The sequence below is a fragment of the Chlorocebus sabaeus genome, chromosome 20, assembly GCF_047675955.1.
Source record: "Chlorocebus sabaeus isolate Y175 chromosome 20, mChlSab1.0.hap1, whole genome shotgun sequence".
Lineage (NCBI taxonomy): Eukaryota > Metazoa > Chordata > Mammalia > Primates > Cercopithecidae > Chlorocebus > Chlorocebus sabaeus.
The window spans coordinates 12,368,720-12,383,776 of record NC_132923.1 but is presented as its reverse complement, the minus strand read 5'-3'; the positions used below and the strand labels follow the sequence as shown (position 1 = coordinate 12,383,776).

At 46.1% G+C, this 15,057-nt stretch overlaps 1 protein-coding gene across 4 annotated transcripts in view; it reads left to right on the top strand.

Annotated features, from left to right (window-relative positions):
• The window catches only part of GABPB2 (GA binding protein transcription factor subunit beta 2), a 62,400-nt gene that overhangs the window by 2,361 nt on the left and 44,982 nt on the right, over positions 1–15,057 (top strand). The gene's annotated exons all lie outside the window — the stretch shown is intronic.

The following is a 15,057-nucleotide window of genomic DNA, read 5'->3' as shown; positions in this document are numbered from 1 at the left end:
TTTTTATTTTTGTAGAGACAGAGTCCCTCTGTGTTGTCCCAGCTGGGCTCGAATTCCTGGCTTCAAGTGATCCTCCTGCTTTGGCTTCCCAAAGCACTGGGATTTATTTTATTCATCTCCAAAATCCTAGAAGGCGAGTGAGACAGATTTTGTTTCCTCAGTTTATGTATAGGGAAAGTGGAGGTACAGCCAGCAAGGGAGAATATTGTTAGTAGTGTGCCAGCAAGGGAGAATATTGTTAGTTGTTGGGAGTCAAGGAGTCAGAAGTGCCCAGACTGTTTTCTGGTGTATCAGGCTTCATCTCTTGTCTGGTCGATGGGCCACCAGGCAAGTATTGACCACCTGCCAGAAACAGCATTGACAAGGTACTGGGAGAATGGCACATAGTTCCCCTCAAAATGCTGTGGGTTTTTTTGTTTGTTTTTTGTTGTTTTAAGTGAAAGCAAGTCGATTGAGAAAGTAAAGGAAGGCTGGGCGCAGTGGCTCATGCCTGTAATCCCAGCACTTTGGGAAGCTGAGGCGGGCAGATCACGAGGTCAGCAGTTCGAGACCAGCCTGGCCAACGTGGTGAAACCCCGTTTCTAATAAAAATACAAAAATTAGCTGGGCATGGTGGCGGGCATCTGTAGTCCAGCTACTCGGGAGGCTGAGGCAGGAGAATCACTTGAACCTGGGAGGCGGAGGCTGCAGTGAGCCAAGATCACGCCACTGTACTCCAGCCTGGTGACAAAGGAGTCTCTGGCTAAAAAAGAAAGTAAAAGAATAAAGAACGGCTACTCCATGGGCAGTATTTTTATGGTGATTATATGCTAAACATGCCTCCTCTTCTTTTTTTGAGATGGAGTCTCAGAGTCTCCCTCTGTCGCCCAGGCTGGAGTGCAGTGGCGTGATCGCAGCTCACTGCAAGCTCCGCCTCCTGGGTTCACGCCATTCTCCTGCCTCAGCCTCCTGAGTAGCTGGGATTACAGGCGCCCACCACCACGCCCGGCTAATTTTTTTTGTCTATATTTTTAGTAGAGACGGGGTTTCACTGTGTTAGCCAGAATGGTCTCGATCTCCTGACCTCATGAGGTGCCGGCCTCAGCCTCCCAAAGTGCTGGGATTACAGGTGTGAGCCACTGCACCCGGCCACCTCCTCTTTTTAGACCATATAGGGTAACTTCCTGACATTGCCATGGCATTTGTAAACTGCCATGGCATCGCACTGGTGGGAGTGTAGCAGAGAGGACAACCAGAGGTCACTCTTGTCCTCTTGTCACCAAAAGCATCTTGCTTTTGGTGGGGTTTTAGCCGGCTTCTTTATTGTGGCCTGTTTTATCAGCAAGGTCTTTATGATCTGTATCTCGTGCTGACCTCCTATCTCATCCTGTGACTAAGAATGCCTTAACTGGCTGGGCACGGTGGCTCACACCACTTTGAGAGGTCAAGGTGGGTGGATCACCTGAGGTCAGGAGTTCGAGACCAGCCTGGCCAACATGGTGAAACCCTGTCTCTACTAAAAATACAAAAATTAGCCAGGCAGTAGTGGCACATGCCTGTAATACCAGCTACTCGGGAGGGTGAGGCAGGAGAATTGCTTGAGCATTAGAGACAGAGGTTGTGGTGAGCCGAGATCATGCCACTGCACTCCAGTCTGGGCGACAGTGTGAGACAGTCGCAAAAAACAAAACAAGGGCCGGGCGCGGTGGCTCATGCCTGTAATCCCAGCCCTTTGGGAGGCTGCAGCAGGCAGAGGTCAGGATATCGAGACAATCCTGGCTCACAGAGTGAAACTCCATCTGTACTAAAAATACAAAAAACTGGCCGGGCATGGTGGCTCACGCCTGTAATCCCAGCACTTTGGGAGGCCCAGGAGGGTGGATCATGAGGTCAGGAGATCAAGACCATCCTGGCTAACACGGTGAAACCCCATCTCTACTAAAAATACAAACCATTAGCTGGGCATGGTGGTGGGCGCCTGTAGTCCCAGCTACTTGAGAGGCTGAGGCAGGACAAGGGCGTGAACCTGGGAGGTGGAGCTTGCATTGAGCCTGGGCAACAGAGCGAGACTCCGTCTCAAAAAAAAAAAAAAAAGCCGGGCAGGAGAATCGCTACAACCTGGGAGGCAGAGGTTGCAGTGGGCTGAGATTGTGCCACTGGACCCCAGCCTAGGCAACAGAGAGAGACTTCATCTCAAAAAACACCCTCCCCCAAAAAAACATAAAACAAAAAAGATTGTCTTAATGAGAATGCAGCCCAGTAGGTCTCAGCCTTATTTCACCTAACTCCTATTCAAGATGGAGTTGCTCTGGTTCAAACACCTCTGACACTTCTCCCCTCCCTTTTATTGGAGAGCCCTTAATCCTAGGGGTTACAAATGAATAAAGATCCATCTTCTGTAACTTTTTCAGAGTGAATAGGGGCGATGATATTCCTGCCTGACTCTTAGGGTTTCTTGTATTCAAGGGTTCAGAGAGGAGCTCAGTCAGAAAGCATCAATATGGTGAGAGCTATTCATAACTCCAACAAAAGGTGATATCTGGAAGATGAAAAAGTGTTCAGTTTAAGACAACATAACAGGCTTATCCTGCATTCCTACACAAAGAGTACAACAGCAATATACTCCACAACGGTAAAGCAAAATAAGCAAAACTGTCCCAAGTAAACTAAATAAGAAGGTTTTCTGTGAACTGGGCAACTGTTGGAACCAAGCTAATTTAGGGTTACTAGCTGATTCCAGTATTGTGCCCAGAATTAGAATATTGATCCAGATATTTACATTACCCTTCCCTTTTGTTTCTTCTGAGCAGCAGCCAGAGATCACTGGTTGGTTCACAGGAATAAGCGGGGTTAGTCTAAATTGCAGAAAAAAACTTAAAAATGATTGATGAGACTAGAAATTTTTTTTTTTTTTTTTTTTTTTTTTTTTTTTTGAGACAGAGTCTTACTCTGTCACCTAGGCTGGAGTGCAGTGGCCAGTGGCACAATCTCAGTTCACTGCAAGCTCTGTCTCCTGGGTTCAAGCAATTCTCCTGCGTCAGCCTCCGGAGTAGCTGGGATTACAGGCATGCGCCACCACGTCTGGCTAATTTTTGTATTTTTAGTAGAAACGGGGTTTCACTGTTTTGGCCAGGATGGTCTTGAACGCCTGACTTTGGGTGATCCACCTGCCTCGGCCTCCCAAAGTGCTGGGATTACAGGTGTGAGCCACTGTGCCTGGCCAGTCTCCCATTTTTACTAAAGGCAAATCATGGTAAAATAGATTGGGTTTATTATACTTGGTCTGATTATTTGTATAAAGTGCAGCAAGAATGATGATTTTTCACATAGGCTTTTTAAATTGGCTTTGAAAGAACTCTGTTCCATAAAAGGAATCTCCCATAAGACTTACAAAGCCAATTAAAGCCCCTTGGGAAAACTGGCCTCATACCTTGTCTAAAGTCCCTGTACAGGGTTCCTGATGTGTGGTAAGTAAAGAATGTCACTTTTTGACAGGCCCAGGAGCCCCAAATTATCCTGGGACCTCAGGAGGGGAGGAATTTATCTAACTCATAGGTTTTTTTTGGTTTTGTTTTTGTTTGTTATTTGGGACAGAGTCTCACTCTGTCACCAGGCTGGAGTGCAGTGGCACGATCTCAGCTCACTGCAGCCTCCGCCTCCCAGGTTCAAGTGATTCTCCTGCCTCAGCCTCCTGAGTAGCCAGGACTACAGGTGCACACCACCACGCACAGCTAATTTTTGTATTTTTAGTAGAGGCGGCATTTCACCATGTTGGCCAGAATGGTCTCTTTCTCTTGACCTTGTGATCCGCCCGTCTCAGCCACCCAAAGTGTTGGGAGTATAGGCATCAGCCACTGCACCCAGCCGCTCATAGGTATTTGAGAGTATAAACCCACGGCTGGGCTGGGCTTTAAACAAAAAGAGAGGAGAGGCCAGGCGGAGTAGCTCATGCCTGTAATCCCAGCACTTTGGGAGACTGAGGCAGGTGGATCACAAGGTCAGGAGTTCAAGACCAGCCTGACCAACATGGTGAAACCCTGTCTCTACTAAAAATACAAAAATTACCTGGGCATGATGGCGCATGCCCGTAATCCTAGCTACTCAGGAGGCTGAGACAGGAGAATCGCTGGAACCTGGGAGGCAGAGGTTGCAGTGAGCCAAGATCACGCCACTGCACTCCAGCCTGGGCAACAGAGCGAGACTCCGTCTCAAAACATAATAATTTTCTTTAGAATAATAAAAATAAAGGCCAGGCACAGTGGCTCACGCCTGTAATCCCAGCACTTTGGGAGGGTGAGGCAGGTGGATCCCCTGAAGTCAAGAGTTCAAGACCAGCCTGGCCAACATGGTGAAACCCTGTCCCTATTAAAAATACAAAACTATCCAGGTGTGGTGGCACGCGCCTGTAGTCCGAGCTACTCAGGAGGCTGAGACAGGAGAATTGCTTGAACCCGAGAGGTGGAGGCTGCAGTGAGCCGAGATCACACCACTGCACTCCAGCCTGAGTGAGACTTCATCTCAAAAACAACAACAACAACAAAAAAGAAAAAGAAAAATACATTTTACTTTTTTTGTTATTGGTTTTGTTTGTTTGTTTGTGTGAGACAGTCTTGCTCTGTTACCCAGGCCGGAGGGCAGTGGCACAATCTTGGCTCACTGCGACCTCTGCCTCCCAGGTTCAAGTGATTCTCCTGCCTCAACCTCCTGAGTAGCTGGGATTACAGGCATGTACCACCACGCCTGGCTAATTTTTGTATTTTTAGTAGAGGCAGGGTTTCACCATGTTGGCCAGTCTGGTCTCCAACTCCTGACCTCAAGTGATCTGCCCGCGTCTGCCTCCCAAAGTGCTGGGATTACAGGCGTGAGCCACCGCACCTGGCTACATTTTACTTTTTCTTAAGATGGATGCTTCAGGTTAACTCAAAAGAGTAACTGAGGATAGGAGGAGAAAAGAGCCTTGAAGAATGCATTTCTAGATCTTTCCTATATTAGGAGATAAATATAGCACCCTATTTACATTCTAATCCCAAAGTTTAATTATATCTCTATATAGTAAGAAATACGGCTTTAAAATCATGCCTTGTTGAAAGAATGGGATGACGGATTTGAGTTGGTTGTCATTTAGTAGTATTGATATGTGACAGAAAGATGATTAAAGAAGAGTGATAGGCCAGGTGCCGTGGCTCATGCCTGTAATCCCAGCACTTTGGGAGGCTGAGGCTGGCGGGTTACTTGAGGTCAGGGGTTCAAGACCAGCCTGGTCAACCTGATGAAACCCTGCCTCTATTAAAAATACATAAATTAGCCAGGCGTGGTAGTAGGTGCCTGTAACCCCAGCTATTCAGGAGAACGAGGCAGGAGAATCGCTTGAATCCAGGAGGCAGAGGTTGCAGTGAGTGGTGGTTATGCCACTGCACTCCAGCCTGGGAAACAGAGTGAGACCCTGTCTCAGTAAATAAATACATAAATACGATAAATGTAGATATGAAAGCAGACTACAGTGGAAAACACTGATCAGAAACATTTTGCGACCGGGCGCAGTGACTCACGCCTCTATCCCAGCACTTTGGGAGGCCGAGGCAGCGGATCACCTGATGTCAGGAGTTCAAGTCCGGGCTGAGTAGCATGGTGAAACCCTGTCTCTACTAGGAATACAAAATTTAGCTGGGCATGGTGACACATACCTGTAATACCAGCTACTCGGGAGGCTGAGGCAGGAGAATCGCTTGAACCCAGGAGGCGGACATTGCGGTGAGCTGAGATTGCACCATTGCACTCTAGTCTGCATAACAAGAGCAAAACTCTGTCACACACACACAAAATAATAACAACAACAATAATAATAATAATAATAAAACATTGCCGGGCACAGTGGCTCATGCCTGTAATCCCAGCACTTTGGGAGACTGAGGCAGCTGGATCACCTGAGGTCAGGAGTTTGAGACCAGCCTTGCCAAGATGGTGAAACCCCCTCTCTACTAAAAATACAAAAATTAGCTGGGCATGGTGGCACATGCCTGTATTCCTAGCTACTCAGGAGGCTGAGGTAGGAGAATCGCTTGAACTTTGGAGACAGATTGCAGTGACTGGGGATCTTGCCATTGCACTCCAGCCTGCACAACAAGAGCAAACCTCCGTCTTAAAAAATAAATAAATAGGCCGGGCGCGGTGTCTCAAGCCTGTAATCCCAGCACTTTGGGAGGCCAAGACGGGCGGATCACGAGGTCAGGAGATCGAGACCATCCTGGCTAACACGGTGAAACCCCGTCTCTACTAAAAAAATACAAAAAAACTAGCCAGGCGAGGTGGCGGGCACCTGTAGTCCCAGCTACTCAGGAGGCTAAGGCAGGAGAATGGCCTGAACCCGGGAGGCGGAGCTTGCAGTGAGCTGAGATCGGGCCGCTGAACTCCAGTCTGGGCGACAGAGTGAGACTCCGTCTCAAAAAAAAATAAATAAATAAATAAATATATATATATATATATATATATATATATTTGCAAGGGTTCCTGTGATGAAAACAGCAATTACAGTGGGATAAAAATGTATTTAAAGGGTCTTGTTTTCCAGAAATACCACCTCCCCAGAAGCAAACCAGACTTTTTTTTTTTTTTTTTTTGAGACGGAGTCTGGCTCTGTCGCCCAGGCTGGAGTGCAGTGGCACGATCTCGGCTCACTGCAAGCTCCGCCTCCCGGGTTCTCGCCATTCTCCTGCATCTGCCTCCCGAGTAGCTGGGACTACAGGCGCCCACCACCACGCCCGGCTAATTTTTTGTATTTTTAGTAGAGACGGGGTTTCACCGTGTTAGCCAGGATGTTCTCAATCTCCTGACCTGGTGATCCACTCACCTCAGCCTCCCAAAGTGCTGAGATTACAGGCGTGAGTCACCGCGCCCGGCAGACTTTTTAAGCAGATACCCCAAACTTCAACTGAATTTTTTTGGTTGTAGGGTCTAGAGCTGAAATTTCATTCTTAGAATAGATAATCCTATTTGAGCCACCATTTCTGAACATCCTTGTGTGAGGCGTTATTTACCTTTGTGATCATTTATTGTAAAGGTGTTTAAGTCTTGGTGATGTACTTTTCTTTTTTTTTTTTGAGACGGAGTTTCGCTCTGGTTGCCCAGGCTGGAGTGCAGTGGCATGATCTTGGCTCACTACAACCTCCACCTCCCAGGTTCAAGCAGTTCTCCTGCCTCAGCCTCCTTAGCAGCTGGGATTACAGGCATGTGCCACCATGCCTAGCCAACCTTTTTTTTTTTTTTTTTTTTTGAGATAGAGTCTCATTCTGTCGCCCAGGCTGGAGTGCAGTGGCGCGATCTGGGTTCACTGCAAGCTCCGCCTCCTGGATTCACGCTATTCTCCTGCCTCAGGTTCCCAAGTAGCTGAGACTACAGGCGCCCGCCACCACGCCCGGCAAATTTTTTTTTGTATTTTAGTAGAGACAGGGTTTCACCGTGTTAGCCAGGATGGTCTCAATCTCCTGACCTCGTGATCTGCCCGCCTCGGCCTCCCAAAGTGCTGGGATTACAGGCGTGAGCTACTGCACCCAGCTGCTAATTTTTTTTTTTTTTTTTTTGGTGGGGGGACGGAATCTAGCTCTGTCACCCAGGCTGGAATGCAGTGGCACGATCTCGGCTCACTGCAAGCTCCGCCTCCCAGGTTCAAGCCATTCTCCTGCCTCAGCCTCCGGAGTAGCTGGGACTACAGGCGCCCGCCACCTCGCCCGGCTAGTTTTTTTTGTATTTTTGTGGAGACGGGGTTTCACCGTGTTAGCCAGGATGGTCTGGATCTCCTGACCTCGTGATCCGCCGATCTCGGCCTCCCAAAGTGCTGGGATTACAGGCGTGAGCCACTGCGCCCGGCCTAATTTTGTATTTTTAATAGAGACGGGGTTTCACCATGTTGGCCAGGATGGTCTCAATCTCTTGACCTCATGATCCACCCGCCTCGGCGTCCCAAAATGTTGGGATTACAGATATAAGCCACTGTGCCTGGCCTTATACTTTTTATATATAGTATATGTTGGAAAAATGTGAAGAGAGTCATTTCTAACTAATGAATCATCTAAAATTTGTTCTTGTTTTTAAATATTAGTAATAAAATAACTTGAAACACAGTTTCGATATTTTAAAAGGAAGATAACCATGGAAAAATGTGACATCTAATTCTATAAGTTCTATAAGAAGGGTTGGCCGGGTGCGGTGACTCACGCCTGTAATCCCAGCACTTTGGGAGGCCAAGGTGGGCAGATCACCTGAGGTCAGGAGTTCGAAACCAGTCTGACCAACATGGAGAAACCCTGTCTCTACTAAAAATACAACATTAGCATGGTGGTGCATGCCTGTAATCTCAGCTACTTAGGAGGCTAAGGCAGGAGAATCACTTCAACCCAGGAGGCGGAGGTTGCGGTGAACCTAGATCGTTCCACTGCACTCCAGCCTGGGCAACAAGAGTGAAACTCTGTCTCTAAATAGATAAATAAATAAAAAGAAGGGTTTAGGCCAAGTGCAGTGACTCACGCCTGTAATCCCATCACTTTGGGAGGCCGAGGCAAGCAAATCACTTGAGGTCAGGAGTTCAAGACCAACCTGGCCAAGATGGTGAAACCCCATCTCTACTAAAAATACAAATATTAGCTGGGCGTGGTGGTGTGGCACCTTTAATCCTAGCTACTCGGGAGGCTGACACAAGAATCACTTGAACCCAGGAGGTGGTGGTTGGAGGTTGCAGTGAGCCAAGATCATGCCACTGCACTCCAGCCTGGCCAACAAAGGAAGACTACATCTCAAAAAAAAAAAAAAAAAAAAAAGAAAGAAAGGTTTGCTATCATTTTTATCTACCATTTTCTTGTGTGGTATAAACTGACACTTGGATTAGATTATAAAAATTCACACAATGGGCTGGGTGTGGTGACTCATGCCTATAATCCCAGTACTTTGGGACACCAAGGCAGGAGGATCTCTTGAGCCCAGAAATTTGAGGTTGCAGTGAGCTATGATCACTGCACTCTACTCCAGACTGGGTGACAGAGCGAGACCCCATCTCTAAAACGGGAAGATTAAAAGAAAAAAAAAAAGTTCATTCATTAACTTGGTAATAAATCCATTACATGTTAACATAAAACTTTTTTTTTTTTTTGAGATGGAGTCTCGCTCTGTTGCCCAGGCTGGAGTGCAGTGGTGCAATCTCAGCTCACTGCAACCTTCACCTTCCGGATTTAAGCAATTTCCCTGTCTCAGCCTCCCAAGTGGCTGGGATTACAGGTACACACCATCATGCCTGACTAATTTTTTTGTATTTTTAGTAGAGATGGAGTTTCACCATGTTGGCCAGGATGGTCTCGAACTCCTGATCTCAGGCAATCCACCTGTCTCGGCCTCCCAAAGTGCTGGGATTACAGGCATGAGCCACCACACCCGGCCAACATAAAACATTTTTATAAAAAATACATATTCAGGCTGGGTGTGGTAGCTCATGCCTGTAATCCCAGCACTTTGGGAGGCTGAGGCCAGCAGATCACTTGAGGTCGGGAAATTGATACCAGCCTGGACAACATGGTGAAACCCCCATCTCTACTAAAAATACAAAAATTAGCCAGGCATGGTGGTGCACACCTATAATCCCAGCTACTTGGGAGGCTCAGGCACAAGAATCACTTAAACACCGGAGGCAGAGGTTGCAGTGAACTGAGATTGTGTCACTGCCCTCCAACCTGGGCAACAGAGCAGTTAGACCCTGTCTCAAAAAAACCCAAAAAACAAACTGTATATATATATATATATATATATGTGTGTGTGTGTGTATATGTATATATATCTTCAAAGTTAAAAAATGGTGCGAAGAAGGCATTGTTTTATATTTTTTTCAACTCTCTAACTTCTGGCTTAATAGAAGACAGCTGCATTCTCATTTTTTTTTTTTTAGACGGTGTCTCGCTCTATCACCCAGGCTGGAGTGCAGTGGCGTGACCTCGGCTCACTGCAACTTCTGCCTCCTGGGTTCAAGCAATTCTTTCACCTCAGCCTCCTGAGTAGCTGGGACTACAGGCATGCACTACCATGCCCAGCTAATTTTTTTGTATTTTTTGTAAAGACAGAGTTTCACCATGTTGGCCAGGCTGCTCTGGAACTCCTGACCTTAGGTGATCTGCCCGCCTCAGTCTCCCAAAGTGCTAGGTTTACAGGCGTGTGGCACTGCACCCGGCTGACAGCTGCATTCTTACATCTACTTCATTCTGTCTGTTACAATATGTACTTGTAGAAGGAAAGAGTATTATAATAACTTTTTCCAGTAACAGTGAGTATTCTTCTTTGATACTACACAAAAATTTGACAAGTGGTAATTTCTTTTTTCTTTTTTTTTTTGGAGACGGAATCTCATCCTGTTGCCCAGACTGGAGTGCAGTGGTGCGATCTCAGCTCACCACAACCTCCGCCTCCTCGGTTCAAGCGATTCTCCTGCCTCAGCGTCCCAAGTAACTGGGACTACAGGCATGTGCCACCATGCCCAGCTAATTTTTGTACTTTTAGTAGAGACGGGGTTTCACCATGTTGGCCAGGCTGATCTCGAGCTCCTGACCTCAGATGATCCACCCACTTTGGCCTCCCAAAGTGCTGGGATTACATGTGTAAGCCACTGTGTCCGGCTGACAAATGGTAATTTCTTTGTTTTTTTTTTTTTTTTTGAGATGGAGTCTCGCTCTGTTGCCCAGGCTGGATTGCGGTAGTGCGATCTGGGCTCACTTCATGCTCCGCCTCCCGAGTTCATGCGATTCTTTTGCCTCAGCCTCCCGAGTAGTTGGGACTACAGGTGCCCGCCACCACCACACCTGGCTAATTTTTTTTTTCTTTTTTTTTTTTTTTGTATTTTTAGTAGAGACGCGATTCCACCGTGTTAACCAGGGTGGTCTTGATCTCCTAACCTTGTGATCCACCCACCTTGGCCTCCCAAAGTGCTGGGATCACAGGCATGAGCCACTGCGCCAGGCCAACAAGTGGTAATTTCTTAAGAGTTAGTTGCACAAAGGCAGGAGGATTGCTTGAGGCCAGGAGTTTGAGACCAGCCTGGGCAATATAACAAAACTGCACCTCTACAAAAAACTAAAAAATTAGTCAGGCAGGGTTGTGTGCACCTGTAGTCCTAGCTACTCAAGAGGCTGAGGATGGAGGATTGCTTGAGCCCAGGAGTTCCAGGCTGCAGTGAGCTATGATCATACCACTGCAGTCTAGCCTGGGCAACAGAAAAAGACCCTGTCTCAAAAAAAAAAAAAAAAAAGAAAAAGTTAGTTGCAATGAGGAATTTGAAATCACATCAGTGAATTTTTGTATTCTGTGACCTTAAAACCCATTGATCTTTCACTTTGAATTGTTTTACTTGTGTATGATTTTATAACATCAAACACCGGTCATTTGGAAAGTATTGGTTCACCAAATTGTATAGGTCATCTAAATATTGATGCATTTTATTATACAATATCAAAAAATCACATTCATTAATATTACCACTTATTTCATCAGAAAAGTCTTTATTGTAAGTTACCAAGTTGATGGCAGTGGTTATAGATTTTCCAAAATTCTAATTTTTGCTTGAAGGCTCAAATTATAATTGATAATTGGCAATAAATACTGTCAGTTGGCTGGGCGCGGTGGCTCCTGCCTGTAATCCCACACTTTGGGAGGCTGAGGCAGGCAGATCACCTGAGGTCAGGAGTTCGAGAACAGCCTGACCAACATGGCGAAACCCCGTCTCTACTAAAAGTACAGAAAAATTAGTCGAACGTGGTGGCGCATGCCTGTAATCCCAGCTACTCGGAAGGCTGAGACAGAGAGTTGCTTGAACCTGGGCAGTGGAGGTTGGCAGTGAGCCGAGATCTCGCCACTGCACTCTGGCCTGGGCAACAAGAGCGAGGCTCCATCTCAAAAAAAAAAAATAATAAATAAATGAATAAAATAAAAAATGAACAAAGTGAGCTGCCACTCACTTTGTGCCACTCACTTTTGTGGTGGCTTGCGCCTGTAATCCCAGCACTTTGAGAGGCCAAAGTGGGCAGATCACCTGAGGTCAGGAGTTCGAGACCAACCTGGCCAGCATCTCTCTACTAAAAATACAAAAATTAGCTGGGCATGGTGGTGGGTGCCTGTAATTGTGGATACTTGGGAGGCAGAGGCAGGAGAATCACTTGTACCTGGGAGGCAGAGGTTGCAGTGAGCCGAGATCACACCATTGCACTCCAGCCTGGGTGACAAGAGCAAAACTCTGCTAAAAAATAAAATAATAATAAAATAAAATGATGTTCCATGATAAAAGCAGTTATTTATTTATTTATTTATTTATTGAGACGGAGTCTCGCTCTGTTACCCAGGCTGGAGTGCAGTGGTGCAATCTTGGCTCACTGCAAGCTCCGCCTCCAGGGTTCACACCATTCTCCTGCCTCAGCCTCCCGAGTAGCTGGGACTATAGGCGTCTGCCACCACGCCTGACTAATTTTTTTTTTTTTTTTTTTTTTTCAGTAGAAACGGGGTTTCACCGTGTTAGCCAGGATGGTCTCGATCTCCTGACCTGGTGATCTGCCTGCCTGGGCCTCCCAAAGTGTTGGAATTACAGGCATGAGCCACCACGCCTGGCCAAAAACAGTTATTTTAGCTTGCAACTTAATCACGTAGTGCTTTTTCTCAAGAAAACCATCATGTTTCAGTAAGCAGCAGAAGTAATTTAAGTCAGCTAGGCACAGTGGCTCACGCCTGTAATCCCAACACTTTGGGATTCTATTGCTATGGAAAGATCATGCAGAATGGTGGGTACAATATAATTGTCATTTGAGCAAAAGGGTAGAGAAGAGTCCGGGTGTGGTGGCTCATGCCTGTAATCCTAACACTTTGGGGGCCCAAGGTAGGTCGATCGCTTGAGCCCAGCAGTTTGAGACCAGCCTGAGTAATATTGTGAATCCCCATATCTATAAAAAATACAAAAATTAGCTGGGCATGGTGGTGTGTGCTTGTAGTCCCAGCTACTTGGGAAGCTGAGATGGGAGGATCCCATGAGCCCAGGAGGTCAGGACTGCAGTGAGCTGTGATTGTGCCCACTGCACTCCAGCCTGGGTGACAGAGTGAAACCATGTCTCAAAAAAAAAAAAAAGTGCTTTATGTATACTTCTCATTTTGTCACACATAAATTATAAACACATATATTCAGGTGTTGAGATTTAATAAAATTAATAATTTTTACTCTGTCATCCAGGACACTCCTAAGTAGAACTGGCAATTTTCCCTTGAGATTACATGGCAGTGAAGAATACAATAACCAGTAGCACAGTCTGATTCATGCTAAGGCACCAGCAGTTATACCCACTGTTACATTTGTACCGTCAGTGCTAATGTAAACATGGAAAAAGAAAAAAGGCAAATAATGTTTTTGTATTATAATAAAAATAGTTCTGACCTCATAGATCCCTAAAAGGGTATCAGGGACCACCAGGGGTCCATAAACGATAGTTTTTGAACTACTGGCCTAAGCAGATCAGTGTTTAACCAATAAAGGCTTGTTCTTCTTAAATTTTTTCTTTTTTTTTTTTTTTTTGAGTCAAGATCTGGCTCTATCACCCAGGCTAGAGTGCAGTGGTGCAATCTCAGCTCGCTGCAACCTTCATCTCCTGAGCTCAAGTTATCCTCCCACCTTAGCCTCCCGATTAGCTGAGATTATAGGCATGCACCACCATGCTCAGCTAATTTTTATCTTTTTAAAAATTATTATTTTATTTTTTCGAGATAGTGTCTCGCTCTGTTGCCTAGACTGGAATGCAGTGGTGCAATCTCGGCTCATTGCAACCTCCGCCTCCCAGGTTCAAGCGATTGTCCTGCCTCAGTCTCCCAAGTAGCTGGGACTACAGACGTGTGCCACCACGCCTGGCTAATTTTTGTATTTTTAGTAGAGACAGGGTTTCACTATGTTGGCCAGGCTGGTCTCAAACTCCTGACCTTAGGTGATCTGCCTGCCTCGGCCTCCCAAAGTGCTGGGATTACAGGCTCGAGCCACCGCGCCCAGCCAATTTTTGTATTTTTTGTGAGACAGGGTTTCACCATTTTGCCTAGGCTGGTCTCAAACTTGTGAGCTCAAGTAATCCTCCTACCTCGACCTCCCAAAGTGCTGGGATTACAGTCCCAAGCCACTGCACCCCTCTTTGTCTCCTTAAATTTTAAGCATGATTATATCATTACTGCATCTTAACCTAGTTTTTATCTTCTGACTATGGTGTAATAGTTTGGGCTGGGTGCGGTGGCTCACGCCTGTAATCCCAGCACTTTGGGAGGCTGAGGCGGGTGGATCACTTGAGGTCAGGAGTTTGAGACCCACCTGGCCAACATGGTGAAACCCCGTCTCTACTAAAAATACAAAAATTAGCCGGGCATGGTGGCGGGTGCCTGTAATCCCAGCTACTCAGGAGGCTGAGGCAGGAGAATCGCTTGAACCCGGGAGGCGGAGGTTGCACTGAGCCGAGGTCACACCACTGCACTCCAGCCTGAGCAATACAGTGAGACTCAGTCTCAAAAAAAAAAAAAAAAAAAAAGAGAGAGCAATACAGTTTTATTTGGAAACCTCGATGTGTCCGATTTCAGTGTGCCATCCAAAGACCTACAAACCTCCAGAGAGAGCAGTTAGTTGCTAATAAGGGCTCTCATAATTTCCGTCAAGCAGTAGTTTCACAGGTGGGCATCCATCTTGCTCCCTTCCTGGAAATCAAACTACATAATTTATTATTTTGTGTTATGTTCCTTAAAATAATATTGTACCTTTCTTCATTTCAGGGGAATGAAATGGTGTTTTATCGATTCCTTAAACTAGAAAGGTCGTAGTGTGTTGCAGATATTTCCAGAGTATTTCTGGGGATTGAAAGTGATAGAACTATGTATAAGGGCTTGAAACATTCCCAACTATTTTATTGCTTGTGTTAGATGAGATAGAAAGGAAGTGACCTACCAGTCAACTTGAGATGTATATTATATACATTCAAATATAAGAAGTCTTCTAAAAAAATGTATTGGCAGCTTTCCTTATGTTTGAGTTATAGCTACCTGAAAACT